The 26,975-nt window shown below is 38.5% G+C and overlaps 1 long non-coding RNA gene across 2 annotated transcripts; it reads left to right on the forward strand.

Moving 5' to 3' along the window:
- The first annotated feature begins 3,466 nt into the window (after window positions 1-3,466).
- On the forward strand, window positions 3,467-26,890 carry LOC140927715 (uncharacterized). 2 transcript variants are annotated; one of them, XR_012164575.1, is made up of 7 exons: window positions 3,467-3,562; window positions 11,668-11,769; window positions 17,217-17,263; window positions 22,702-22,743; window positions 24,113-24,199; window positions 25,078-25,175; window positions 25,638-26,890. It is a non-coding gene; the product is annotated as an uncharacterized lncRNA (long non-coding RNA). The 2 variants fall into 2 exon arrangements; XR_012164574.1 differs by lacking the exon at window positions 3,467-3,562 and adding an exon at window positions 6,952-7,045.
- The last annotated feature ends 85 nt before the right edge of the window (window positions 26,891-26,975 follow it).

Here is a 26,975-nt window from a genome sequence, read left to right on the forward strand (position 1 = left end):
ACTTATGTTATAGAAGATGGCTTTCAGTGTTTTTTGGCGAAATCCCGTTGGCGGTGTCAAAGTTTCCAGAACCAGAAAAGAAGCTAATTCAGAAAGCCCAAACTATCTGTAAGCTGCCTACTGTAAAACCTGAACCAGCGCTGCTGGTGAGCGTTCATTCTCATCTGCACGGCGTCTGAAGACGTGGCTTCTATCTAGGATGGGTGACCTAGCCGTTTTGAATGGTCACAAGCGGCCGGAGAACAGACAGTGTCCCTATAGCTACACAGGAGTTTGATTCCCGCAATAAGAATCGTAAGAGAAGCTTCTGCACTTAGGAGGTTTATTTAGCATATTGCCTATATTGGGTAGTACAACACGTGTGGACGTTTATGTTATATTTGTTAAGGTGGTGAATAAGATGGAGATAAATGTACGATAAATGGCGAAACACCGCCAGAGCTTTTTAGCCCTACCACCTTAAAATGGTCTCCGCGGTCCCTGGTCTTGGTGGTCTGCCTACTCGTAGAATACTAAATAACAGCAAGACAAACCGTTGTGAATCAAAACCACGATAATTTGGCCATAAAATAAATACTTTCTTGACCAAGTATGTTCGGTCAAGATAGCTGGATTCGCCACTTGCTCATCTCCCATAATGCATCTTAAGATGTGCAAGTGGGGTATATTGGCTTCGTTCTTTTTTTCATTGGCCACGACTTTGTATCGGGAAACACAATGCTAGACTTGCTACAAGTCGACCTCTCATAAGCTCTTAAAATTAAAGTGAGCGAAGCGAGCTTCAATACGTGAGGTCGCGCAGCGACCGAGCAAACGAAAAAGCCTCGTGGCATAACCAACCAGGAAAAAATAAAGGACTTTAAGAAAGTCTAACAAAATGCAAAAAAAAAAAAGGAGTTTGGCTATGGATCGATCCAGTCGTATTGACTTCACGCTTGTCAGTAATGCATATTTGAAAGGAATAATGATGAAAATAACAATAGTCGTCACGTCTTAGAACATTCCACTTTTGTTTCGACAGCAAAACAGTCAAAAAGAAACCAAAAGCCAGAAGCTTCAGTGAAGCTTTAAGTTGTGGACGTTCGTTTCCCATCGAAACTCTATGATCTGTGATCTTCATCGAGTCTCTACAGATGAAGCATGACGGACTGTTTTGCATAGTTATGTCCTACAAGTATTCGGCCTCAGTTTAGTTATAAAAATATTCCTAGTGTAAAGTAAATCTTATTGAATTGAAAAGGGGAACTGAATATAAAGAAGCCTGCAGAACAGGCGTCATTTTTTCACGTTTTTTAGATATAATTAGATAAACTGCCTCGTTCCTAGGCGTCTCAATTGTGTTTGGAAAAACGGAAAACGCGACAGCGTGCGATAGTATATGCAAGGTGGACCATAAACAAATGAATTAATGAGTGAATAAATGAAAGAGTCGTGTATAAGAGTACAATAGACTTGCCCTCTTAGAATACAATTTAACGTCAACAGTAAGTTCGGACGGCAGCATACAAAGGCTCCAACCAGGAAAAAAATAAAGGGCTTTTAGAAAAGTCTAACAAAATGGAAAAAACGGAATTTGGCCATGGATCGATCCAGTCGTATTGACTTCACGCTTGGTAAGTAATGCATATTTGAAAGGAATAATGATGAAAATAAATATAGTCGTCACGCCTTAAAACATTCGCTTTAATTTTCACAGCCTGGTTTCCTTCGTCATTCCAGCGGAAGCCGCATGATACCTTATAAAGACTTAATATCTTCGAAGTTTGCTTCCTGAGTCAGGAGTTCCAAACGGTAAGAAAAATGATGCAATCAGCTGCCGTATTTCTACACGCGGTCAAAAAACCTTTACTTTGTATAAAAAAATGGCATGTTCAGTTACATCAGGGTAGGATTGAATGATGCCGAAAGCTTCCATGTCGGTTATTCAAACTATGAGACTGTTTAGAAATTAAAGAAGGTCGAACGGAGACCTTTCCAGCAAATAGTAATGAATGATAGTCCGTTTTGTGACCATTTTTGACTGTTTCGGTCCATTATTCGAGCTGCCGAAGTAAGCTCTGGTTTTGGAACGGTCTGGAAGCAAAATGAAGTGAAAACAAGCTTCGCACTGCGGCAATAACGTAGAGCCAGTACAAAAGAACTATTGCGCACATAGAAGTAACTTTTTGACGTTAACTCTCTTTAGATCTTTGTTAAACGTTTCAAAAACAACTCAAAAGCCATAAGCTTTATGTTCTGATTGTTCGTTTACCATCGAAACTCTATAATCTTCTCTACGGATGAAGCATAACGGACTGTTTTGCATAGTTATGTCCTACAAGTATTCGGCCTTAGTTTAGTTAAAATATGTCTAGTGTAAAGTAAATCCTATTGAATTGGAGAGGGAAACTGAATATAAAGAAGCCTGCAGAGCAGAGGCGTCATTTTTTCACGTTTTTAAGGCGAGCCTGTTAAGATATGCTTAGTAGTTTTCTTTTAGTCTTATACAGCTGTCAGTACTCGATGAAATTAGATAAACTGCCTCGTTCCTACGCGTCTCAAGTGTGTTTGGAGAACTGAAAACGCGACTGAGGGCAATAGTATCGCAGAAATGAATGAATGAATGAATGAGTGAAAGAATGAAGAGTCGTGTATGAGAGAACAACAGACGTGCTCTCTTACAATACATTTTATAAACATGTGAACAGTAAGTTCGGACGTCAGCATACAAAGGCGCCACTGGCAGCCGCTCTCAGTCCATTTATGATCTTACTGTACCCACCCAACTCATGATGTGAATGATGTGATGTGTGTAGGTTGACCACATCACCGGGGTCATAAGCTCTATGTTCTGAACGTTCGTTTACCATCGGAACTCTGTAATCTTCATCGAGTCAGTCTACAGGTGAAACATGACGCACTGTCTTGCATAGTTATGTCCTACAAGTATTCGGCCTAAGTTTAGTTAAAATATGTCTAGTGTAAAGTAAATCCTATTGAACTGTAGAACGAAACTGAATGTAAAGTAGCTTGCAGAACAGGCTTCATTTTTTCACGATTTTTTAGGCGAGTGAAGATATGCTTAGTAGATTTCTGTAATAAACTGCCTCGTTCCTAGGCGTCTCAATTGTGTTTGGAAAAACGGAAAACGCGACAGCGTGCGATAGTATATGCAAGGTGGACCATAAACAAATGAATTAATGAGTGAATAAATGAAAGAGTCGTGTATAAGAGTACAATAGACTTGCCCTCTTAGAATACAATTTAACGTCAACAGTAAGTTCGGACGTCAGCATACAAAGGCTCCAACCAGGAAAAAAATAAAGGGCTTTTAGAAAAGTCTAACAAAATGGAAAAAACGGAATTTGGCCATGGATCGATCCAGTCGTATTGACTTCACGCTTGGTAAGTAATGCATATTTGAAAGGAATAATGATGAAAATAAATATAGTCGTCACGCCTTAAAACATTCGCTTTAATTTTCACAGCCTGGTTTCCTTCGTCATTCCAGCGGAAGCCGCATGATACCTTATAAAGACTTAATATCTTCGAAGTTTGCTTCCTGAGTCAGGAGTTCCAAACGGTAAGAAAAATGATGCAATCAGCTGCCGTATTTCTACACGCGGTCAAAAAACCTTTACTTTGTATAAAAAAATGGCATGTTCAGTTACATCAGGGTAGGATTGAATGATGCCGAAAGCTTCCATGTCGGTTATTCAAACTATGAGACTGTTTAGAAATTAAAGAAGGTCGAACGGAGACCTTTCCAGCAAATAGTAATGAATGATAGTCCGTTTTGTGACCATTTTTGACTGTTTCGGTCCATTATTCGAGCTGCCGAAGTAAGCTCTGGTTTTGGAACGGTCTGGAAGCAAAATGAAGTGAAAACAAGCTTCGCACTGCGGCAATAACGTAGAGCCAGTACAAAAGAACTATTGCGCACATAGAAGTAACTTTTTGACGTTAACTCTCTTTAGATCTTTGTTAAACGTTTCAAAAACAACTCAAAAGCCATAAGCTTTATGTTCTGATTGTTCGTTTACCATCGAAACTCTATAATCTTCTCTACGGATGAAGCATAACGGACTGTTTTGCATAGTTATGTCCTACAAGTATTCGGCCTTAGTTTAGTTAAAATATGTCTAGTGTAAAGTAAATCCTATTGAATTGGAGAGGGAAACTGAATATAAAGAAGCCTGCAGAGCAGAGGCGTCATTTTTTCACGTTTTTAAGGCGAGCCTGTTAAGATATGCTTAGTAGTTTTCTTTTAGTCTTATACAGCTGTCAGTACTCGATGAAATTAGATAAACTGCCTCGTTCCTACGCGTCTCAAGTGTGTTTGGAGAACTGAAAACGCGACTGAGGGCAATAGTATCGCAGGAATGAATGAATGAATGAATGAGTGAAAGAATGAAGAGTCGTGTATGAGAGAACAACAGACGTGCCCTCTTACAATACATTTTATAAACATGTGAACAGTAAGTTCGGACGTCAGCATACAAAGGCGCCACTGGCAGCCGCTCTCAGTCCATTTATGATCTTACTGTACCCACCCAACTCATGATGTGAATGATGTGATGTGTGTAGGTTGACCACATCACCAGGGTCTACGTTCCCTACTATTTTCCAGCAGTGGTGTGGGTTCTTTTATGTACCACAAGAGCCAGATAAATGTAAGTGCTGTGAGACGGGACCTACAGTTTTTCGTCCTTATCCGAGAAGACTAGAAAGTCTAACCGTTTGCAGATGTTATTACAAAGGCGGCACTTTCTTCTCAGTTACTTAAAGACCCCGAGTATTGGTCCGGGTAGGGTTCGAACCCGTGACATCCCGCTCAGCAGACCGGCGCTCTCCCAACTGAGCCAACCAGGGGTCGGTTAATTTAAGAACTGTTTTAAATAGCAAGACCGGTTTCGGAAATCTAAAATGGTTTCCTTCGTCAGTTGTTTTAACAGTTAGTTGCTCGTGGGGTTGCGAGCAAAAGAAAGAAAGACCATGGCCGGAGTACGTTTAGCGGTGACGCAAAGGACGCTGGGAAGGGTAAGCGAGAAAATAAGACAAATTAGTGTCTTGGTGGCCTGCCTACTCGTAGCATACAACATTGTGCGTAGACAAATCACTGTTTTAAAACGAAACGAGCTACAGAATGACAGAAAATCGTTTACATAAAAACCCATAAAACGGCCATAAATGGCCCGTGGACCACACAGGAGAGAGGTAACACACATTTTAAGTAAGGTAAGCTGGCTGTTTTTTATTGAAATCCTTTCATTTTCGTAGGTCACAGAAACGATAGGTTTTTCCCCCATACAAATCCTTATATTTCGAATGTTACGCAACAATGCCGATGCTCGCCGATGTCATATTTCGAGCTTGGGCTACCTCTGAAGGTACATACATACATACATGCACACATATTAACTTTATTCAAGATGTAAACAAGCTTACTTACAGGAAAAACATAATAATAAAAGACATCTTGAAAAGGGAGTTGAGAGGTTAGCCCTATGTTAGATACATTGTACTGTATTTATTCGATTAACCGTTCTGGGCGCTTATTAAATTTTTGGACCTTCAGAATGGGCGCTTATTCGAGGCTGGGCGCTTATTGAATTTTCACCATTTTCAGCTAGTGAAGTATGTTTATTTTGCAACAAAACAATAAATGCTAATAACAAAACGCGAAGAAGTAACAAAGCAAGGTTTCTCAGTAAAATACTCTGAAGAAACCTCCGTCCTCGGGGAAGTCTCTTATTAGAATTTATTCACTCAAGTGGGTGGGGTGGGGGTGAGCGCTTATTTGAGTTTGATTGGGAGGAGGAGGGGGTGGGCGCTTATTAACTTTTTCTGCCTTTAGGATGGCCCCTTATTCGAGGTGGGCGCTAATTCGAGGTTGGGCGCTTATTCGAATAAATACGGTACGTACCCTGGGTGCCAGAGGCTTTTTACGCGCGGTTTCCGGTTTCAGTCAAGTCTTAAAAAGTGACCCGTGCGATTTATGGCCGTTTTATGGTTTTTTATGTAAACGGTAAACCTTTATATAGAGAGTAAACCGTTTCCAAAAAACCCATAAAACGGCCATAAATCGGCCCGCGGACCACACAGGAGAGACGAAACACACATTTTCATTATGGTAAGCTGTTTTTTTTATTGAAATCCTTTCATTTTCGTAGGTTACAGAAACGATAGGTTTTTTTTCCCATACAAATCCTTATATTTCGAATGTTACGCAAATACTTCGAGCTTGAGCTACCTGTGATTAGACCTATCTCGTTTACAATTTGACTTCACATTTCGACAGATTCGATTTTAAGGGGTCTTAGTTTTCGTAATCTCGAAAACTAAGACGGGTCTTAGGTCTTAGGTCTTAGGACCGTTTCAGACGCCGAACTTTTCATGAGCCGAACCTAATTTAGCCTGCGTAAACATCCGTTTCTCCTCACTCTTCGCCACTGGGGACGTTTCGCGCAGGCTAAACCTAATTCGAATTAAGGCCGACCCAGATTATTTAGACCGGCTGAATTGATTCAGACGCCGATCTTAATTGCAGCTGAACTAAATGGCTAAACTGCTGAAAATCAAGAGGAGAGACTTTTTTCAATGAGGCAGCATTCCTATTTTGGTGTCACGCACTGTGAAAACTCGGAAGATTAAATTGCTGTATTTTCGAAATGAAACATGCTTCGGGGCTGGAAACTTGTACAAATATTATTTTTCTATTTATCTTCAACCTTAGACCACGAGTAGTCCCCCATTTTTCCTCAGGGATAGAAGAGTGAGCGAAACGCGAGCGCGCGTGAAAATCACGCCTTTTCTGGCGTGGGGTGATTTTCACACGCGCTCGCGTTTCGCTCGCTCTACTATGCCTGAGGAAAAATGGGGGACGGCTACTTCAACCGAAACCTCGCTTTTCGGACTCTGCAATTTGATGACGTCATGCACGCCTGCGGTCAACCTCGGTCATACGTAGCAGCAGCCAAGCGGGCATGACGAAGTCGCTCAAGAGCGACCTCGATGAAACGGACTTCGCATCCTTTAAAACTGCACAAAAGTTGTTAATACACAGGTAAAATTCTGAAAATTTCATGTGTTAGATGTCCTTTTGTGAAATTTGACATTTATTTTCTTGGGCTCTCATAAGAAATTTTCTTTGGTGTTATTACAGACAGCTAATTACATCTATAGCCCTTGCAAAATGTTAAAAAGAATGCGATACCATTTAAATTATTCTTGTACAAGAATTTTGTCCACTGAAAACTAAAATTACTCAATTTCCTGATGGATTCCGTCTTAAGCTTATGTTCACAAGCTGTGGACATTCAAACGCCGATTAACAGAAAATATGAGATTGTCACTTTCGTCGCATGAAACTTGTAAGTTGCCTAAATTCAAGTCTTAGTGATGAAAGTCAAAAAAGCACCGGTTGTAAGACATTTTCGCTATCAAGGGGTACATCACACACAGGCTAGACGCCTTGCAAAATGAAGTTTCAAAATGAAAACACTGTATTTTTGTTATTGCTTTGGGAAATTAATCGAGGCTAGTGTGTATTCTTTGGTTTAATAATAGGCTTTCCAACTTTCCAGGTGGCTTTTGGACTGCTGGCTATTTAGCCTGTGTGAATTCACGAAATTTTTCTAAGTGTCGAAATCTACTATCTATGCCCAAGGAACCATAGGTGCTCAACTGCGAAGCCACTGCTGTTTTCTTAATCATTTGGTAATTCTAAATGAAGATAGAATACTTTTAGATGATTAGAAAAAGAGATTTTAAGGAAAATCCAAATCTCTACAACGGCTACTTTATTATTTTTGTCCCAGCAGACAGCCCATTCAGTGACTCAATAAACCTCTTTTGTCACCTCACCGCAACGGCGGCGGCCACTAAAGCGTGCCCCACTAAAAACCACCAAGGCGAGTGGGCTCCTTGGATAAATATTATTATTATTATTATTAACTGCCAAAATAACGTCTCGACAATGGCCAGTTTTTTAGTGACCGATGAAAAGTCATGAAATTTGGTTGGTATGACATGTTGATGATAAATCATGGCAATCGTTTTTTGATTTTGTTTTTTTGTACCGCTGCAGTATGCAAATTTACTCACGTGGCCATTGTCTATGAACAGTTATGGGAATAAAAGAAATTTTTTACATAAGAAAAGAGTCTAACTCCCACGCGATTTGTTTGAAAGACCAATATGGCCACTGTTTCTTTGTTTTGGAACACTGTGACATTATGTGGATACACTCTATATTACATGAAAACACTCCACTTTTGATCAATTTTAGTAGCACAAGCTGAAAGATCCTTTTAAAATTAGGTAACCTGTAAATTTTCAGCCATGTATCTCAAAAGTAGTGATTGCAATGGCCGCCGAAAATTAGAAGGAATTGTATGAGAAAAACAACTTTTGCCACCTAGTCACATTTGAGTGGTTTTCCATACAAATCCTTGTAAATTCTAAAATTTTTAAACTGTTGATAAATCTTTCCCTTATGCATTTAAGGGCTCAAACTGCCTGTTATGAATTAAAGGGAGATTTGATCCCTGTATTGCTTAAGGAAATATTTCATGAAAGTTTTGAAAATTTTGAAATTTACAAGGATTTGTATGGAAAACCATGCAGGCGTGACTGGGTGGCAAAGTTGTTTTTCTTATTCAAATGCTCCTAACTTTTGGTGGGCGTTGTAATGGCTACTTTAGAGATATGGGCAGATTCATCGTGATGTCACTGTTTACATTTTTGCTCATCGGCATACAAGTTAACCCATAGAAGATGTAGCTGTATATACCAATTAGGTTCCAAAATTAAAAGATCTGGTTATTTTATGCAGTTTGTTCAAGTTTCAGCTCTTTGGCAAAACGTTGATGAGCTCGTACATTCTTTGTTAATTTTGGAGATTTTCAAAGACAATTTCTCCAAAACTATTTGGTATATCGGGCTCAAATTTTCACAGACAACTGAAATTGTTATGCTCTTTCAATATTCAGAAATTTTATTTTATTAGCTTCATCAAATGATGATAAGCCTACACTGTATGCTAATGAGGCAAAAAATGTAAACAAGGATTCACCTATACAGCTGAAAATTCTCAGGTTACCTAACTTTAATATGATCTTTCAGCTAATGTGCTAACAAAATTTTTCAAAAGTGAACTGTTTTCGTGTTTACTGAAAGTTTTTACCTGATCACAGTCATGCAAAGGACCTATTGTCTATGACACCCATAGTGAATGTTGCAAGCTTTTCTCGTTTTTTGACATTAACCACATTTTGATTCAAAACATAATTAAAACTTTTTGCATATTTTATGATTGGATTATTGCTATTGTGGGAGACATTAAGCATAAAGATAGCACAAGAAGCATGTTGTACTCCCTCCAAAAAAATTGTTGTATTACATCCGAACATTGTACCTCCCCATAACGGACCCCCCTCCACAACAGCTTCTTTCTTCTGTCCCTGAGGTGGCCGTTGTGGAGAGGTTCGACTGTATTTCAAAAATTCTCTCATAAATTTTTTTCAAATCTTGCTAAGGTAAGGACAACAATCTAAACTATTAATAATATTAGCCCACCAGAGGATTTTAACAGATTCCAGAAAATTCCTAATTTGTAGATTTCATGTGATCATTATTCTGTCTCTGTCGAAGTGGCGCTGTCAACAGAACATACTCTAAAATTAAGTTCAATGTTAGATATGTTTTTTTCGTTTGTGGCTTTTTCATACATGCACTACAGCAAAAATAAATTATGAAGCATCAAACCTGAAGGGGTGAGACCTTTAAAAATGGGTGTGTGAGCCACCTTAAAATGTTTCCCCCAGAAATTCCGTGGGTAAACACTGTTAAAGCTGGTCAAGCTGTGTCAAACATGAATTCAAAGATATAGTTGAGGAAAATAAGCAGGGTTTTGATGCTTAAAAGCCAAACTTAAATGCACTTCATTGTATTATAAGAACATATGGCTGAAAAAACCCCTACCAAGTGCGGATAATGTGCCACAAACAGGGGACAGGTCCCTTGTTAAAAACTTTTTATGTTTCAATACACCATTTTTTCCTTCAGGAAATATAAGCAACCATTCTTCTTCTGCAGGCCTGTAGCCAGGTTTTTTTTTTTACAGAGAGGTGCAACCCAATGAGGAAACGGACCAAACCAGGCCAGAGGCCTAAGTCTCTGGCCGGGATTAAGTTGTCTGAGACTGCATTTTGAAGAAGTTGATAAGTAAACAAGAAGCCAATAGCAAAATGTGGATATTTTGCAAAATGATTGAACTTGCACTATTTTCGATGGAAAACAGCTGTTGTTATAAAGTCAGTTGTTTAGGGTGTCTAATGTACATTCTTGTAAGCATGTTGATTACATTTCACCAAAAACGATTTAAAAAGAGCATGAAAAACATATGGCAAGGTAATGATATCCTGTTTTGTGTAGGAAGCCAGGTTTCTTTTTGTTGCAAAGGTGAAGAGTATGAAAGCAGGTGAATTTAAATTCCCGTGAATCAAGGTTTTACGGCAGATTCACTTTGCTGTATGTCTTTAATTGATAGATTTTGGCAGTTGTTAAGGTATGAGGTGGCATTGCACTTTGTAAATACTTGAGATATCTATGACTTAACATCATTGGAAATTTTCACTTTAGATTTATAATTATTGCATTTTTTTTAGTAGTAGTTTTTAGTAGCTTAGTGTTCTTGTGTTGTCGATGGCTAACAATAGAACACAAAGAAACACCACAACTTCCTAAAAAAAACTCATGTTTAAGCAATCTCATAGTTTTTGTTGTGACACAAGTATGATTTTGTTGGAAACTAGCAAATTTTGGTTGGCCAATGTCTTATGACCGACTGTTACTTGCAGCCCTGTAACTTAATTTCAAATCATACACTCTTCTTCTGTCATTCTTATTGCCCCAAGTTTTACTCATTGTGGTGCCTGCAAGAAGATTCAAATTATTTTTGTGACTGTAAACTGACCAATAAATACCCAAATCACAAAGAACTTGTGACTGTAGGAGTCTCTTGTAGTCCTTTATCCTACAATTATTGCATTTGTCAGAGCACATTCTAATGTGGTGTTCCTGTGGTACTAAGGCAGAAATTTTCGAGCTATCAGAGGCGACTGCAAATTAGCCGACGATATTAATTTTATCAGGGGCACCTTGGCCGGGAAACTGGACTCCTTTCGACTCAATTTTCGACTCAATAATTTCTGTAATTTTTCTGTAAGTGACGAATGCGGATCTGTAGCCAATGATTTCCTCTAGTTACCTTTACTTAACCCAGTAAAAGGGTCTGTATGTAATTGGCAAAATGTGTTGGTAAGTTCATCATTAATTTTCTGCTCATAGTATTTTACTTACGATTGGTAACCTCTGGTCTACATGTATGCTTGTTTATCATTTTTAGTAGTATAATTATGCAGCCTTGGTAAAAAGATATTTTCTTATCTGTGAATTGTAAAAAATTTGCCTTGAAAATTATTTTTGTGATGCGAATTTACTCTGCACATTCCAGTCAATCCACTCAAATACAATCAACTAGGACACCTGGCCTAGGTCACACTGCCCTGGTACTTCCTTAGCTAATGTATGTAACGATTCTTTTTGTTTCACTCTTTGTCTACTTAATTGGCTTTGTTGATACCATTTAATTTGGTCTCAGGATGGTTTTATTTTTCCTTTTAGATGGGGGATACATGTATATGTACTCTTGTGAATTAATCAAGACATGTAAGTTGGTGATGAGACGAAATTTTACCCAACAGACAACACAGCATTTGAGAACAGGTTGGTGTGGTTATTCTCATTTACTGAAGTAACAAAAAATTAGTAATACAGACTCACTTTGATCTTTACTAAAACAGATATGCTACATTTTATAAACTTTATTCATTGTGCACTGCAGCAAAGTGGTATTTAAAAAGTGTAAAAGTTGCTGGTGAATCAATGAAAAAATACAAAATGTCATACATGTATTTAATACAATTTTTTTACAAAACAAAAGATCAGCCTTACAGTTACAACTATTTTATTTTTTACAAAAATAATATTCTATGTAGCTGTTTGAGTCTGTCCATATTCCTTTGTCATCACAGAGGATCGCCTCCCTACACATAATTAACAGACACTTTATATCTACATATTTTATAGCCTGAGAAAACAGCCTTCATTTTGCGACGCCACCACTGGTTTCCCCACAAAATGACATCTGAGGAATGAGCGTAGAAATTCTATACTGATGACGCATTACTACCTATATCTGGGTAGTGCTTATGATTGGTTGAAAATTTGCTTCAACCAATCAGATCTGGGTAGTGATGTGTTATTTTTTTATAGGCAGGTACAAAAGTCGGACCGGATCAACTCGGACCGCTAGTCCGGGTCGGATCAACTCGGATCGACTCGGACCAACTCGGATCGAATAAAAAAATAAAAATAAAATACAATTGGACTCGGATCAACTCGGATCATAAAAAAAAACTCGGATTATAAAAAGAAATATAAAATCAGTCGGTATCACTCAACTTTCACCCGCCCTTTTGTTTTGTTGCTACGAACTCGTGGTTGCGTAAATTAATTTTATTTTTATTTTTATCAATTTTAATGATACGCTAGTGAGCAGCACATATACACTTCCAGTGAACATTTTCAACTTGGAAGGAGAAGAAATCATGCTCGCCCGGGACAACGACAATTTTCGTACCCTAGGCGAGGATTGAACTCACGACCCTCCGAATACTACATGTTTATCGGACGTTCCAGCCACTGAACCGGAGGGTCGCGAGTTCGATTCTTGCCTGGGCATGGAAATTTCCTTTGTCCCAGGCGAGCATGGTTTCTCCTCCTTCCAAGTTGAAAATGTTCACTGGAAACGTATGTGTGCTGCTCACTAGTGTATCATTAAAATTAAGTTTCAGAAGCCATATCTGTGAAGCAGAGCGCGTCGTGTAACGCAACCTATAACATGATCCGAGAGGAACTGGCACTAGTAAAACAAAATGGCGCCTGAAAGGAACGGAGAAAAAAAGGATGATCTGGCCTTTTTTACCCTCCAAATGGGTTAAACTTTCAGTTTTGCTGATTTAATTTAATTTTTTTGATTGCTCCGAGTTGAACCGAGTCCAATTTTATTTTATTTTTACTTTTTTATTCGATCTGAGCTAGTCCGAGTCGATCCGAGTTGATCCGACCCGGACTGGCGGTCCGAGTTGATCCGGTCCGACTTTTGTACCTGCCTTTTTTTAATTTTATATTATTTTATTGATTGCCAAATGATAAGATAAGTGACACCACAAAAAAAAGTGTACATATATTCACAGTAAAACAGGCGGGGACACTGCAACAATGAGCACCAATTACTGTGGGCCCAAGACACAGATCACTAGAAAATGTGAAAACTAGAATTCTATATTAAAACAACAGGTGATATTCCGTCCTAAATTATAAGCAGCGTAACAGGTGAAGCATATAGATTTGAAAGAACGAGGGTCATCAGGGATGTAGGAAGTGACAAGAGCTTGTTTGTAATAACTGTAAAGGACAACTTTAAAAGAACTTAAAGAACAAGCAACAGAAGACTAGTCCGTATGGAAGTATAGTCAGTGTGGAATTTGCGTGCTTGTTTCTCAGATGTCATTTTGCAGGGAAACCAGTGGTGGCATCACGAAATGTGAGCTGTTTTGTCATATTATTTTGAGGGGTGTTTTTGTAAATGAAAAGTATTATTATCACTCTTTGGGGCATTGTGACACATTTTGCAGGCCGAAATGAAGAATTTGGCTTGTTATAATATGCTGAAAAAAACTAATGAAAAGAGAGGATGCAACAGTTATACAATATGAGCAGCCAATCAAAATTGAGAAGCCACTGCAATGTTTGCGCTGCAGTTGTATTGCTTCATTTGTCAAAGAAATCACGCTGCCATTTTCAAAGGTCAAAATCATGGCTGAAAAAACAAAAACCAATTTGTAAATTCTCAATCTCCTAAGTTAGAAGACAAAGATGTACAAAAGCTAGAGAAGCTTCTGATGTAAATAACACCTGTAGTAGCTCCATAGCTGGCAAAAAGTGCATGTACGTTTTGTGGCTTCAAGCCAAATGCACTTAGATCAACCAATAATTATGCCAAGCTGTTGGTCTAACATTTGTACACATGTACATTCAATTTTAACACTTAAAAATGAGCTTTCATCTCCATTATAAGTTTACATTATTGTAATTTCTAGCCAGTTTCAGGCAAAAATGAAAACCTTTCAACATTATTTTAATGCTCACATGATTTGATTCAGATTGTCTTGTCATTTTCTGAAGTCTTTACTTTCTCAGTGCCCTCCAAAGTGATAATAATAGTATTATGTTCTTGGGCGTGAATATGTTTTGGGCCCTAATTCTCAGAGCTCATTTTAACCCTCAGCTAGCAGGTCCAAAACATTTTTATTCCCCTTGAACATAAACTCTATTGTTGTATTATAATATTTATGTGCTGTTATTCACCCTGTTTTGTGGATGGGGGAGGAGTGAGTGTGTTTATTTAGCACTTGAATGGTGGTTGTAACCCTTTAAGTCCCAATAGTGACCAACATCAGTTTCTCCTAATGATATCCATACATTGTCAAGAGATACGGTTATGAGAATCAATCAAATTAATGATCACCAAATTAACAGATAAATAGTGCTTTGTTCTTTTATTAAACTCTCTCAACTTATCTCGAAGGAAATGTATGAATATCAGTTTTGAGAATTTGTATGTGGATATTGGGGCTTAAAGGGTTAATCCATCATCATTGGGTAGGATTAGCTCATGGAGGCCGTGGGTTTCAATTCTCTGGGCTAGACCAATACTCAGGGTCTTGAAATAACTGAGAAATGAAGGTACATGTAATGCCTTTGTCCTGCCAATTGCTAGACCTGCACATGGCTTGGATGTCAATGTACATGTAAAATGGCAGTCCCTTCTCCAGATAGTGTCCCTGTAACTTTCAATGCTAAATATGTTGACACTCAAATAAAGTGCATTTTTTCCTGCTGAAGGTTTAATTTCCTCTGAGTGCAGGATACCGATAATGGTGCGATATGCATCAAGCGGGTCTATAATAACCATGTTTGTGATTTTCCTGGTGTTTTTGTCTAAACTGTTTTAACATGTACAGTGGAAAATTGAAAAACAAAAATGCTTACGTTTTCAACAACTGCTTCTAGATTTCGGAGTCTTTCCAAGTCTACTACACGTACAGGCTGTCTTGCACTGAAAACAAGAAAGTAGTTGTTTCATATGTCTACTAGAGCTCAAAAAAGTAATCCCAGGATATCGATGAAATAATTTCTGAGAGGCAATTATACTATATGAAAAATGAAATGAATCATGGTTACTTTCATAATAATACTATATTGCATTAATACCCTAGTCAGGTTGCTTGAGGACGTAAATATCATGTACACTTTTAATCAGTTATTGTGGATTTAAGCTAATTGAGTTGGTCACCTAACATATTTGTTGTGGTTCAATTTTATTCTTGGTTTAAATTTCATTTCCCTTTGAGTTTTTAACTCATTATCATACATTACCATACCCTAAAACAAAGGGAAATAAATTTTAAACCAAAGATAAAATTGAACCACAACATATATTTATTAATGTTTTAACACTTACTAAATAACATTTAGGGGCTCCATGTTGATCTCTGTGCATTGACCGACTGGGTTTCCATTTTCAGATTCGTTAATAATTATTTGTGGCTCCTATTACAGCAGTAAAAAGAGGAATGCATTGTTAGCTTTACTGTTACATTGCAAAATATGAATATTATTTTTTCAGACCAATTAAGTTTAACATTACCCCTCTATAGAAAACAAGTTAGACCACTTACCCTATTAGATACCTTTTGCGACTAAAAAAGTTACCCCTTTTGTTTTTCTTTTAAAAAATGGTGCCTCTTTCACTGATCTAAAGTACATGTATCAGACAAAAAAGGTTTTGTCCACTGTATCAGCTAGAGTGCAAAGAAATTTGTATCCAATAGCTGGTGGCTGGTGGATTTTGCTATCAGGCTGGTGAATACTTTTCTTAACTTGCCCAATGGGCAAGTGAAGTATTTTGGGACATTCAATTCACAGAAGAACTGTAATCAATCTTGGTCATCAAAAAAAATTTTTTGGGCTAGTTAAAATGACTCTTCGGCTTGTAAATGCTACAATCCCGGCCCGGGGGGGGCGGGGGGGGGGGGGGTACTGCCATATATGGGCTATATAGGTATGTGCCGCTGTGAAGGGTATGGTTTTCAAGCAGTTTACTCTAGGATAGGGTATATAAATCAGAGCGTTTGGGTCAAGAATAGGGTATCATTTTTCAGGAAACTGATCAGTTGGTTGAAGATTTTATCTAGACTAGGAAAACAGCTACTCTAGGATAGGGGGGATTTGGAGAGTTTACTCTAGTATAGGGTAGCAAAATTCAGCTGAACTAACTCTGGTATAGGTTAAGGGTTCCAAGGTCCCAGCGGCACATCCCCACCCAGAAATTCCCAAAGTACCCCCCCCCCCGGGAATCCCAGACAAAACTACTGGAGAAAGTTTTCCCCATCATGTCCACTTTCCTACCCAACAAAACTACTTCCAAAACGATGCCTTTGCATAAAGAAAACCCCTTCCCCCAATTCAATGTTGCTTGCTACAAACGCCCAAGGATCAGGCTTTCTTTTGAATACACAACAACATTGCTTTCAGGGGAAGGGGGAGAGGGAAGAACCGGTACAGCTACAATGTTTAGAAAAATGCTCCCCAAGTATGCAATTTTCTCAACAGTTGTCCAAGATTGTAACTACAGTTTACCCCAATGGCGAGCTGTAAAACTGACAGCCTGTGAATGCTTTTTTTTGCTTCTTGCCTGTCCCCTCTCCCTCCCAATGTTGTTTATCGCAGTAATCTTGTACACCAACTCTTGGAGGACAGAATAAATCAACTGCTGCAAATGTGCTGTCTTTAAATATGAATGCATCACTAAACCCAGAAGTTTCTCTTGTCATTTTTACAGTCATAAAATGTGCCTTTTAGCATTTTTTGGTCCTTTTGCAGACCAAAATAACAGATTTCCCCTACCATTTTATATTTTTCAACTGGTGAAATCCCTGCACGTTCATATGCCCAAACCTGAGTATATGCTAGGACATATTTTCAAATATGTTATGATTCTTTATAGTTAACTGAAGGTAAACTAAACTATTACTTACTATTTGCAGAGCCGGGTTACTGTGAAGAACAATAATATTATTAAAGAAGTTACAAGGTATATTGGACAAACCTATAAATATGATGATGCTATGAATATACTGTCATACATGTCAATTAAGTAGCTCATATACCATGATGACTCAGCCAATCAAACCTCTACAGTATATAAATCCTCTATTAAGCCCATTCCATCTAATGTTCCCCCTTTTCAAGGGAAGAAAGTACCCCTCTCTGTTAAGCCCCCCCGCCCCCCGCTCCTCTCATAATTATTCTTCATTAATAAATGATTGACTGTATATTTATCAATCACAACTCTGAAACTTCATGCAGACTGATCCGGGATGGTTTATTTACCAAATGGAAGTTCAGATTTGATTCTGATCCTCAGCTGCATGACCTCCAACTTCTTGTACCTGGGCTTTTCTACTTTATATTCTAGTTCTTTATGAAGAACTGATACCATCATCGTTTCTTAATTGAATAAGCCCCCCCCCCCCTCCCAAATGGGCTTGAAATAATAATAGAGGATTAACTAAAATTGCATTATCCAATGAGTCAGTTTTCAGTAGTTTGACTTACATGTTTCCATTGTTGTCAGGAACAGGCTGTAAGACAATAAGCAAACCAATTATTAGAGTTTCGAGTTTCACACAATAATTAGGCAATCATAAAAACTGTGCCTTTGGAAGGGCATATATATTCTGCGTGGGTGTTTATTTTCCCCGGTTAGTTATAAAAAGTTATTAGTTATTTAAATGCGACAACCTCTCGTAAGCGACCACCTATCAAAAACACCAAATCTTTTCCAGTCAAAGAACTGTAGTTAGTCTCTTAAATGTCCACCTCCTGTAGGTTCCTATGTTCGCTGTGTGTTCGTACTATGCTACCTAGAGCAGTCGCGCGTGACCGCTCTTCCGGAAATGAGTAGCCGACCAATCAACAACGAAGAACTATCGCACCGGAAGCTCCCTTCACTTCCGATGAAATAAAAATAAACACATCATTCTGCAAGCTGCTAGCATTGGCATGTGCTAAAACCCAGACAATGGGCGATACCAAATTTTCAAAGACTTTTTCACCAAAGACCCTCCTCGGGGACTAGCAGAGGTAACTCCTCTAAGGAGCCCATGCCATCAGCAGATCTGGTCGTAGTCTCTAAAATGCGTCATGAGTATACAGTTGCGGGTGAGAGGAGGTATATAAGGAAAGATGGGAGATGTGTATTTCCACCCAAACATATCATGTATAAAGAATAAGCAAGCACATTTTCTGCCATCCCTTCTAACTGTTCGAAGTCACGTAAGACAACTATTAACACCTCTTCATAGGCAACACCTGATGGACTCCAGGATTTTCAGCATAAAGAGTTCATATTTGGTCAAGTGTTCTATTCACTTTTGACCAGGATTGTGGTCAAAACACTCTGACGTAATTTCGACTGGAAGTTACTGATTTTGAACAAACCCGTCTTATACAGTGTACGTCGAAATATGATACTAAGCAGCAGTCTGACGCTACTTAAGAATAATTTGAGTCATTTATAACCTTTTTATTTAATAATCTATCACGGCTATTGAAAATTTGAGGTCTGAAATATGTTTTCGTTTTAGTCGAATTCAAACATACAAAATTTTTTACTTCTTACGGAGGTTATTCGCTAAAAACCAAACTTTAAGTTCCCAGGGTTGGATTTTCAGTAGCTGGTCTAGATCGCGCAAAATTAGGCGTGTATCAATTTCAAAGTTTTTTGTTTATTGTTGTCAGAGTAACATCGATTTTACTAAAACCTACACTTTGACAAATTTCAACGTATGATCGATCATTGCTGAAAATTTTATAGCGATCAGACAAGGATAAAATCACTTTTAAAGTGATTGAAAAATATCGGTATGGCCTCTGAAAAACTATATCGAAACACCTTAACAAAGGTGTGGATCTAAATTCTATTAAATGTTGTGCTTTTTTCTTCCACGGACTCTATTTTGTAAACGGTATTTTTTTTAATGCGCGAAAATTAGTTGGCAACACGTCAATACCGATAAAAATATCTATTCGTTTTTGCCCGCCATTGGGTGGCAAATTTGAATTAACAATTAATTAACGCTCGTGTAACAAGTGTCGCATAGTTTGTAGTAACTATGACTCTCGTAAAAATGTCTGTAAAAATGGTATCACCCATCGTCTATCGTCCATCGTCCACCGTCTATCGTCTATGGTCCAGAATCCATCGTCTGGGTTTTAGCACATGCCGCTAGCATTCGTTGTTTACGGGAATGAAAATAATGTCGTCTGATTTGAGTGTCAGTGATTATTGTAGGTTATGAACGATTTCGTTTAAAATTTGGAAGTAATCTTCGAAAGCAAGGCCATTCTTCTTCAGAAAATCTCTTCAGACCATCAAAACGAAAGTAGTGCTTCTGGGTTGTGTTGGCTGGTTTGTAAAGAAGTTGGATTGCCGTTAGTTCAAGATTCCACGCAATATTTTGATCGGATCTGTAACTCATGTGGCCGCAAAATTTGCAACTTAGGCCAGTTTTACCAGTTCATTAAAGCTGCAATTACATCCACGGCAAGTACCCCGGTCCAAAACTCAAGCCGGACAAAGCCAGCCCAGCATGGAGAAAATCAAAATCCGTTCCTGTCAATTCGCGGGCAGCGAAGTCACCCTCAATCGAAGGTTCCACGTAGGCTACTAAAGGCAAATCAAGAAAGTCTCTCCTTTTCTCGTTTGGAGAAAATTAAAGTACCTAAAAGCCTTATTTAGCCGCAATAAAGACCTCTCAGTGTGAAACAAGCGGATAAGATCACATTTGCTCAGTTAAAACATAATCTACCCGCCAGAGAAAAAAGCGTATTGGAATAAGCAGCATTTTGGCATGAGGTAAAAGTCGTGTAGGGCTACCGATCCCTTTTTACACTAATTTTCGATCGGCCACGCGGGTATTAATTTTCATGGTCAAAGCTCAGCTAGACAGAACGGTTGTACCGTTCTCGCCACGACACAGAAGAACTAAAGTTGCTCTTGTAGAAGCAACTAAGTACAAAGCCAACGCGGCAACTGATGAGGTTTGCGTGGAGAACCGAACCGTCGCTCCAGTCCAAAGACTCACATTGTCGTATGAAAAACAAGCTGGAGTTTATCATTGTTTTTATCCGTGACTGAGTCACAATGCAATTCTCCACAGCTGATGAAGCTTCAGTTTACGCTGCAATTCATTCTTCTAAATTCATATATGTAAATCGCTATCCGTGAGAATTTAACACCCTGCAGACAAATTTAAAAAAAACTAACGAGCTGGGCCCATGGCAGGAAAACATCACATTCTCGGACTAGAAAGAAAATCGCTTAGTTGTTCAGATCTGTTCAGATCCTGAGGCACTTTGGACAAAAATAAAGAACCTAAAAGCCTTATTTAGCCACAATAAAGAGCTTTACGCTTCAAAAGAGGTCAAAGAAAACGCTCTTGCAATTCAAAAACCACAGAAAATCAATAAGCGTGTCATGACCTGTCCCCTCCCTCTCCCCCTTTCTTTCTTTCGCCCTCGCACCTACCCTAAGGGTTACTATTTCTTCTCTCCCCAATCTTCCTCTGTCGTAAAATCAAAGATGGTTGCTACAACACAATACGAGCATAACAAGGTTTGGCCACCCAAAATACGCCTGCACTGCAGGCTAGAAATAAAGGAGATTGGCCCTTGAATGTTAGTTGATCCCTTACTATGATACTATTTGTGCCATAGAGTTGGATAAATGATAAATTTGAAGCTGATCGATCAACCGATTAGTGCACCAGTTGTCGTGTGCTACAAGTTTGACTCGTTAATAAAGTTACGGATTTTTTTTAATGGACCCCTAGAAATGAGACTCGGGCTCCTAACTTTTTATTTTAGGAGACCAAAGGGCTCCCAAAAAATTTTCTTATGCAGCAGCCTTGATAATGGTACAATATGCATCAGTACAAGCTGGTCTTTAATAACCATGTTTGTGATTTTCCCGGTGTTTTTGCCTAAACTGTGTGTTACATATACAGTGGAAATTTGAAAAACCAAAATGCTTACCTCCTCGCCAACTGCCTCTAGATTTTGGAGTCTTTCAAATTCAATTACAAGTACAGGCTCTCTTGCACTGAAAACAAGAAAATGTTTGTTTCATATGTGTACTACAGCTCAAAACAGTAACCCCAGGATGTTCATGAAATAGTTTCTGAGAAGCAAAAATACTATATGAAAAATGAAATGAATTCATGGTCACTTTCATAATAATACTATATTGCATTAATACCCTAGTCAGGTTGCTTGAGGACGTAAATATCATGTACACTTTAAATTAGTTACTGGTGTTGTTTAAGCAGATTGAGTTGGTCACCTAACTTCTATGTTGTGGTTCAATTTTATTCTTGGTTGAAATTTTATTTCCCTTTTGTTTTAATCTCCTTATCACACATTACCGTACCCTAAAACAAAGGGAAATAAAATTTAAACCAAGGATAAAATTGAACCACAACATATATTTATTAAAGTTTTAACACTTACTAAACAACATTTAGGGGCTGCGTGTTGATCTCTGTGCATTGACAGACTGGGTTGGCATTTTCTGATTCATTAATAAATATTTGTGGCTCCTATTACAGCAGTAAAAAGAGGAATGCACTATTAGCTGAAACGTTACATTGCTAAATATGAATATCATTTTTTCATCCCAATTAAGATTAACGTTGCCCCTCTATCGAAAAAAGTCCAACTGCTTACCCTATTAGATACTTTTTTGGACTAAAAAAGTTGCCCCTTTTGTCTTCTATTAAAAAATGGTGCCTCTTCACTTGCCTAAAGTATCAAACAAAAAACGTTTCGTCCACTGTATCAGCTAGAGTGCAAAGAAATTTGTGTCCAATAGCTGGGGGCTGGTGTATTTTGCTATCAGGCTGGTGAATACTTTTCTTAACTTGCCCAATGGGCAAGTGATATGTTTTGGGACATTCAATTCACAGAAGAACTGTAATCAATCTTGATCATCAAAAAACCTTTCTTGGGCTGTTAAAACGACTTTTGGGCTTGCAAATGCTAGCTGCAGCCTACCCCAATAGCGGGCTGTGAAACTGACTTTCTTTGTACCCTGTAAATGCTTTTTTTTTACTTCTTACCCGTCCCCTCTCCCTCCCAATGTTGTTTATCGCAGTAATCTTGTACTCTAACACTTGGAGGACAGGATAAATCAATTGCTGTAAATGAGCTGTTTTTAAATATGAATACATCACTAAACCAGGAAGTTTTTCTTGTCATTTTTACAGTCATAAAATGTGTCTTTTAGCTTTTTTAGGTTCTTTTGCAGACCAAAATAACGGATTTCCCCTACCATTTTATATTTTTCAACTAGTGAAATCCCTGCACTTTCATTTGCTTAAACCTGAGTAGATCTTAGGACATATTTTCAAATATGTTATGATTCTTTACGGTTAACTGAAGGTAAACTAAACTATTACTTACTATTTGCAGAGCCGGGTTGCTGTGAAGAACAATAATGAAAGAAGTTACAAGGTATATTGGACAGACCTATAAATATTACGATGCTATGAATATACTGTCATACACCTAAATTAAGTAGCTCATATACCATGATGACTCAGCCAATCAAACCTCTACAGTATATAAATCCTCTATTAAGCCCCCCTATCAAATATGCCCTCTCCCTAGAATAAGTGTCCCCTTTTCAAGGGAAGAAAGTACCCCTCTTTTATGAAGCCCCCCCCCCCCCCCCCCCACTCCTCTAATAAGTATTCTTCATTAATAAATGATTGACTGTATATTTATCAATCACAACTCTTAAACTTCATGCAGACTGATCCGGGATGGTTTATTTACCAACTGGAAGTTCAGATTTGATTCTGATCCTCAGCTGCATGACCTCCAACTTCTTGTACCTGAGCTTTTTCACTTTAAATTGTAGTTGTTTATGATAGCATTATCATTTCTTAATTAAATAAGCCCCCCCCCTTCCCCCAATTGGGCTTGAAATAAATAACCCCTCCGTGGGGCTTAATAGAGGATTTTACAGAAATTATATTATCCAATGAGTCAGTTTTCAATAGTTTGACTTACATGTTTCCATTGTTGTCAGGAGCAGGCTATGAGACAATGAACAAACCAATATTATTATTAGAGTTTCGAGTTTCACACAATAATTAGCCAATCATAAAACTGTGCCTTTGGAAGGGCGTATATTTTCTGCATGGATGTTTATTTTCCCTGGTTAGTTATCTTTTACACCAGTGTTGCTAAATAAACATAGTTAGGGACTATCGTCACTGAACCGTTTAGTGCTAACAAGAGCCTCTGTTTCATAGATTTTTTGATGACCTGCTTTATTTAACTACAGTCGAACCTTTAAATGCGACAACTTCTCGTAAGCGACCACCTATCGAAAACACCAAATCTTTTCCAGTCAAAGAACTGTAGTTAGTCTCTTTAAACGTCCACGTTCTATGTTCGCTGTTCGTACTATGCTACCTAGACCTCGAAGAATAATCAAAGAACTTTCGCAACAACTTGGAACTGCGCATATCGTAACTTAGAAATTACATGCAATCAATAATAAGATAATTATTATCTTCCGTAAAGTAGATGTGTCCGGAGATCTTCTCGGAAGAGACCCCCCTGTGTAAGCGACTCTTCGCTTTTCGGGTGGTTGTTTATCGGACGTTCGAGTGTTTGCCTTTTACAGGCTTTGTTCTTTTTAAAGACATGTTAAGCTATAGTTTCCAAGTATCTATTTAGTCTGAAGTCACTTTTGTACTTACATTTCCAACAATTTGCGCCATCTCCACTATGTTCGTGATACATATGCGCTATGTCAGGATATTTGAAAAATGTCACGAAACCAGTCACACAAGCACTTCCTTTTTTCCAGTTCAGTACTCAGTTGAAATGAAGTCGACGAAATGGCATTAAAACTGGTTTGAAGATACAGAGCAGTAGATGGAATAAAGCTAAGAAGGTTAGCTTTACAAGTTACGTTATATTTTCGGTAATCATGGTTTTTTCTCGACGTAGTTTAAGGTATTCGAATGTTTGAACTATTTAGTCCAAATCGCATGTAATACTGCTTGAGTTAACTAAGTGGCTACTAAGTACATATAGAGAAACAAATAAGCTTCATATTGAAAAAAGGTTTGCATTTATTTGCCTTCAGATAATACACACAAGTAAGGCTGCAAAAGTCTCTTCTCCTCTATTGAGGTCCTTTTCTGAAGCACCCTGGGAACGAGGTTTACACAACGTAGAATTCGAAATCCCTTGACTCAATGGGAATCTTCAGAAAATACGGATTGTGTTTTGAGGCGTTGCAATGTTTCTTCTCTTTATAGTCTGTTCAGCTGATTTAGATATGCTTTGTGCGGGTCGTTCTCCCACCGCGTCAAACGAGAAAACGATGGGGGAGGGGTGAGGGGAAGAACTGAGGCAGAGAGAAAATACCTCCTGCGTTCAACCCCATAGGATTTTTGAAACTTCGTTCGCCAGCTGACAGAGGAAGCGGTGTTCCTGATTTACCGACAAAATGTAAACCAGGCAAACGTCTCTAAAGTACGAGTTCCTGTTCAAACTTGTGAATACACCTTTCATCAACAGGGCTACTTAGAAATGAGAGAGTAAAATGATGAGCTCACTTTAAGGTTAACTTTCATGTGTACTCAAGTATAACGCAGCGGTGGATTCCGTTATTTTAGACCAAACCGAAGCTCGAGGGGCCAAAATTTTCTTTTAGACCGCTCCCCCTTATCTATTGTGTGCTGTAAAGCGGGCAAAACATTCTATCATTTGGTTTAGACGAAACAATGAGGTCTTCTGTTTTGCTTTTTCTGTTCCGGTGTATAGAGATAGGAAGACAAGTTTTACGAACAACAAATCAGTTCCAACAGTAACCGGTGAAAAGCAGCAAGGTGAAGGGAGAGACGAGGCTCTCTGGTGTTAGGGTGAGACACAAACTGAAATTTTATTTTGTCTATGTTTGCTTATGTAACTTTGCATTATCACCGGCTCAAATTCCCTCATTTCTCATCCTGTTCGAGCGCCTGCTGTGAGTAAAAATTGTTTTGCCATGAACTTTTGTATTTGCCGTGACACTGAGTTGTGGGCCATCGAAGATGCTAGGATAATACAGTCGAACCTCGTCAGTAGTGGCCTATTCTAGAGCTGGTCGTTTAAGAGGGTTGCGGGGACCAAAAAAGGGCTTTACCAGGAACAGGTCGAAAACGATTATATGCAATTTCCGAGATGAAAGTGAGTGCAGTGTGGTCGCTAACAAGGGGCTCAAAACATTGACAAATTAAACTTAAGGTTTCAATTATGGTCCTTTGACTGGAAAAGATTCAGTGTATTTAATTTACGCCGCCAGGAGCCCATGACCAGTGGTGTTCTTACTGTCCTGATTTCAGGTTCAAGAAGTAGTGGACGAGTTGCGCATTCTTTTGCAAGAGAACGCACTGACCAAGAGAACCCAACAACAGCGGCTCAAGATACTTACTTCAGCATTTTACAGAAATACAACACGATTCAGCGAGGACATGAGTATCGCCACAAACCTTGTACCGAATAATAATTTCATTTTCCCTATGAGAACACCACTAGCTTGTATACAGATCTCAAAGAAATGTTCATTTGTACAAAGATAAGTAACGCAAATGTAATAAAATTCGTTTTATTAACATTTTTAATGTTTAACCGTTGTTCGCCGTAAAATCGGGAAATTTTGCCTCAAAGATGGAGTATTTTCGGCTTTCAGTGTAAATAGTAGCGAAGATCATAATCTTCACTGCTGGTGTTTCGTGTCGTCAAGCAAAACTAGAAGGGGAGGGGCTTTGCGTGTCAGAAAACTACGACAAGCCAGTCATCAATCTTTTCCGATACATGAGTAAAGCTAACGTTTATTTACAAATCAGCGTCACGTTACGAAGAGGTTTTATTTTGTTTTACACGGGAATGTTATGTACTGTCTGATATTAAATAAATGAGCGCCCTAGTTCTACCCTTTCCATTCCGCCTCCGGAATAAAATGCGCTTACCTTATCCTCTGCGAATTGACTCGTCCCTAGTCGTCTCTATCTATTTAGACACGAGAGTCGAACGCGGGGGGCGGACCGCAAGGGGTGATGGGAAGGACGAAAACGGAAGGGAAATCCCCCTTCCCGTCACCCCTGGCGCTCCCCTTGATCGCGAAAACGATAGCACAGTGGGCTGTATGACATCTAAAAATTGGTGTAGATTGTTGTCATAGTATATAATACAGACTCGACATTGTATTGATAAGGTTTAAAATCCTTCTATTCGCTCAATGTAACGTACATAAATATTCGAAGATAAAAAGATTACCCTGGATTACACGTCAAATTACAAACTAATACAGTTGATTAAATTTGATTTTGCGCATGAAAGCTCATGAATCATTTCGTATTTCTTCTTATTCTCAAGATACTTTATTTTCTAGTCTCGCTGTTCCTTATGTAAAACATTATTCCTTTATAAACCCTTCCACCTCCAAGATTTCTGAGAATGATAAAAACCCTTAATTTTATTTTGAAAAAATACTGGAGAATAAGCACAATTACCTAAAGGCACAACTGAAGAGGTTTAATTTGAATTGTAACACCACAGGATTTCATCCAGACTAAAACTGTTGGAACTTTGTACTATCTAAGACCCTGTTTACATGGAGTGGGGGACCCCGGTCTAGTGGGGTAAGTTTCTTTTGTTTTCACGCTCTGGGGGACACAAAA

The sequence above is a fragment of the Porites lutea genome, chromosome 2 (assembly GCF_958299795.1).
Source record: "Porites lutea chromosome 2, jaPorLute2.1, whole genome shotgun sequence".
Lineage (NCBI taxonomy): Eukaryota > Metazoa > Cnidaria > Anthozoa > Scleractinia > Poritidae > Porites > Porites lutea.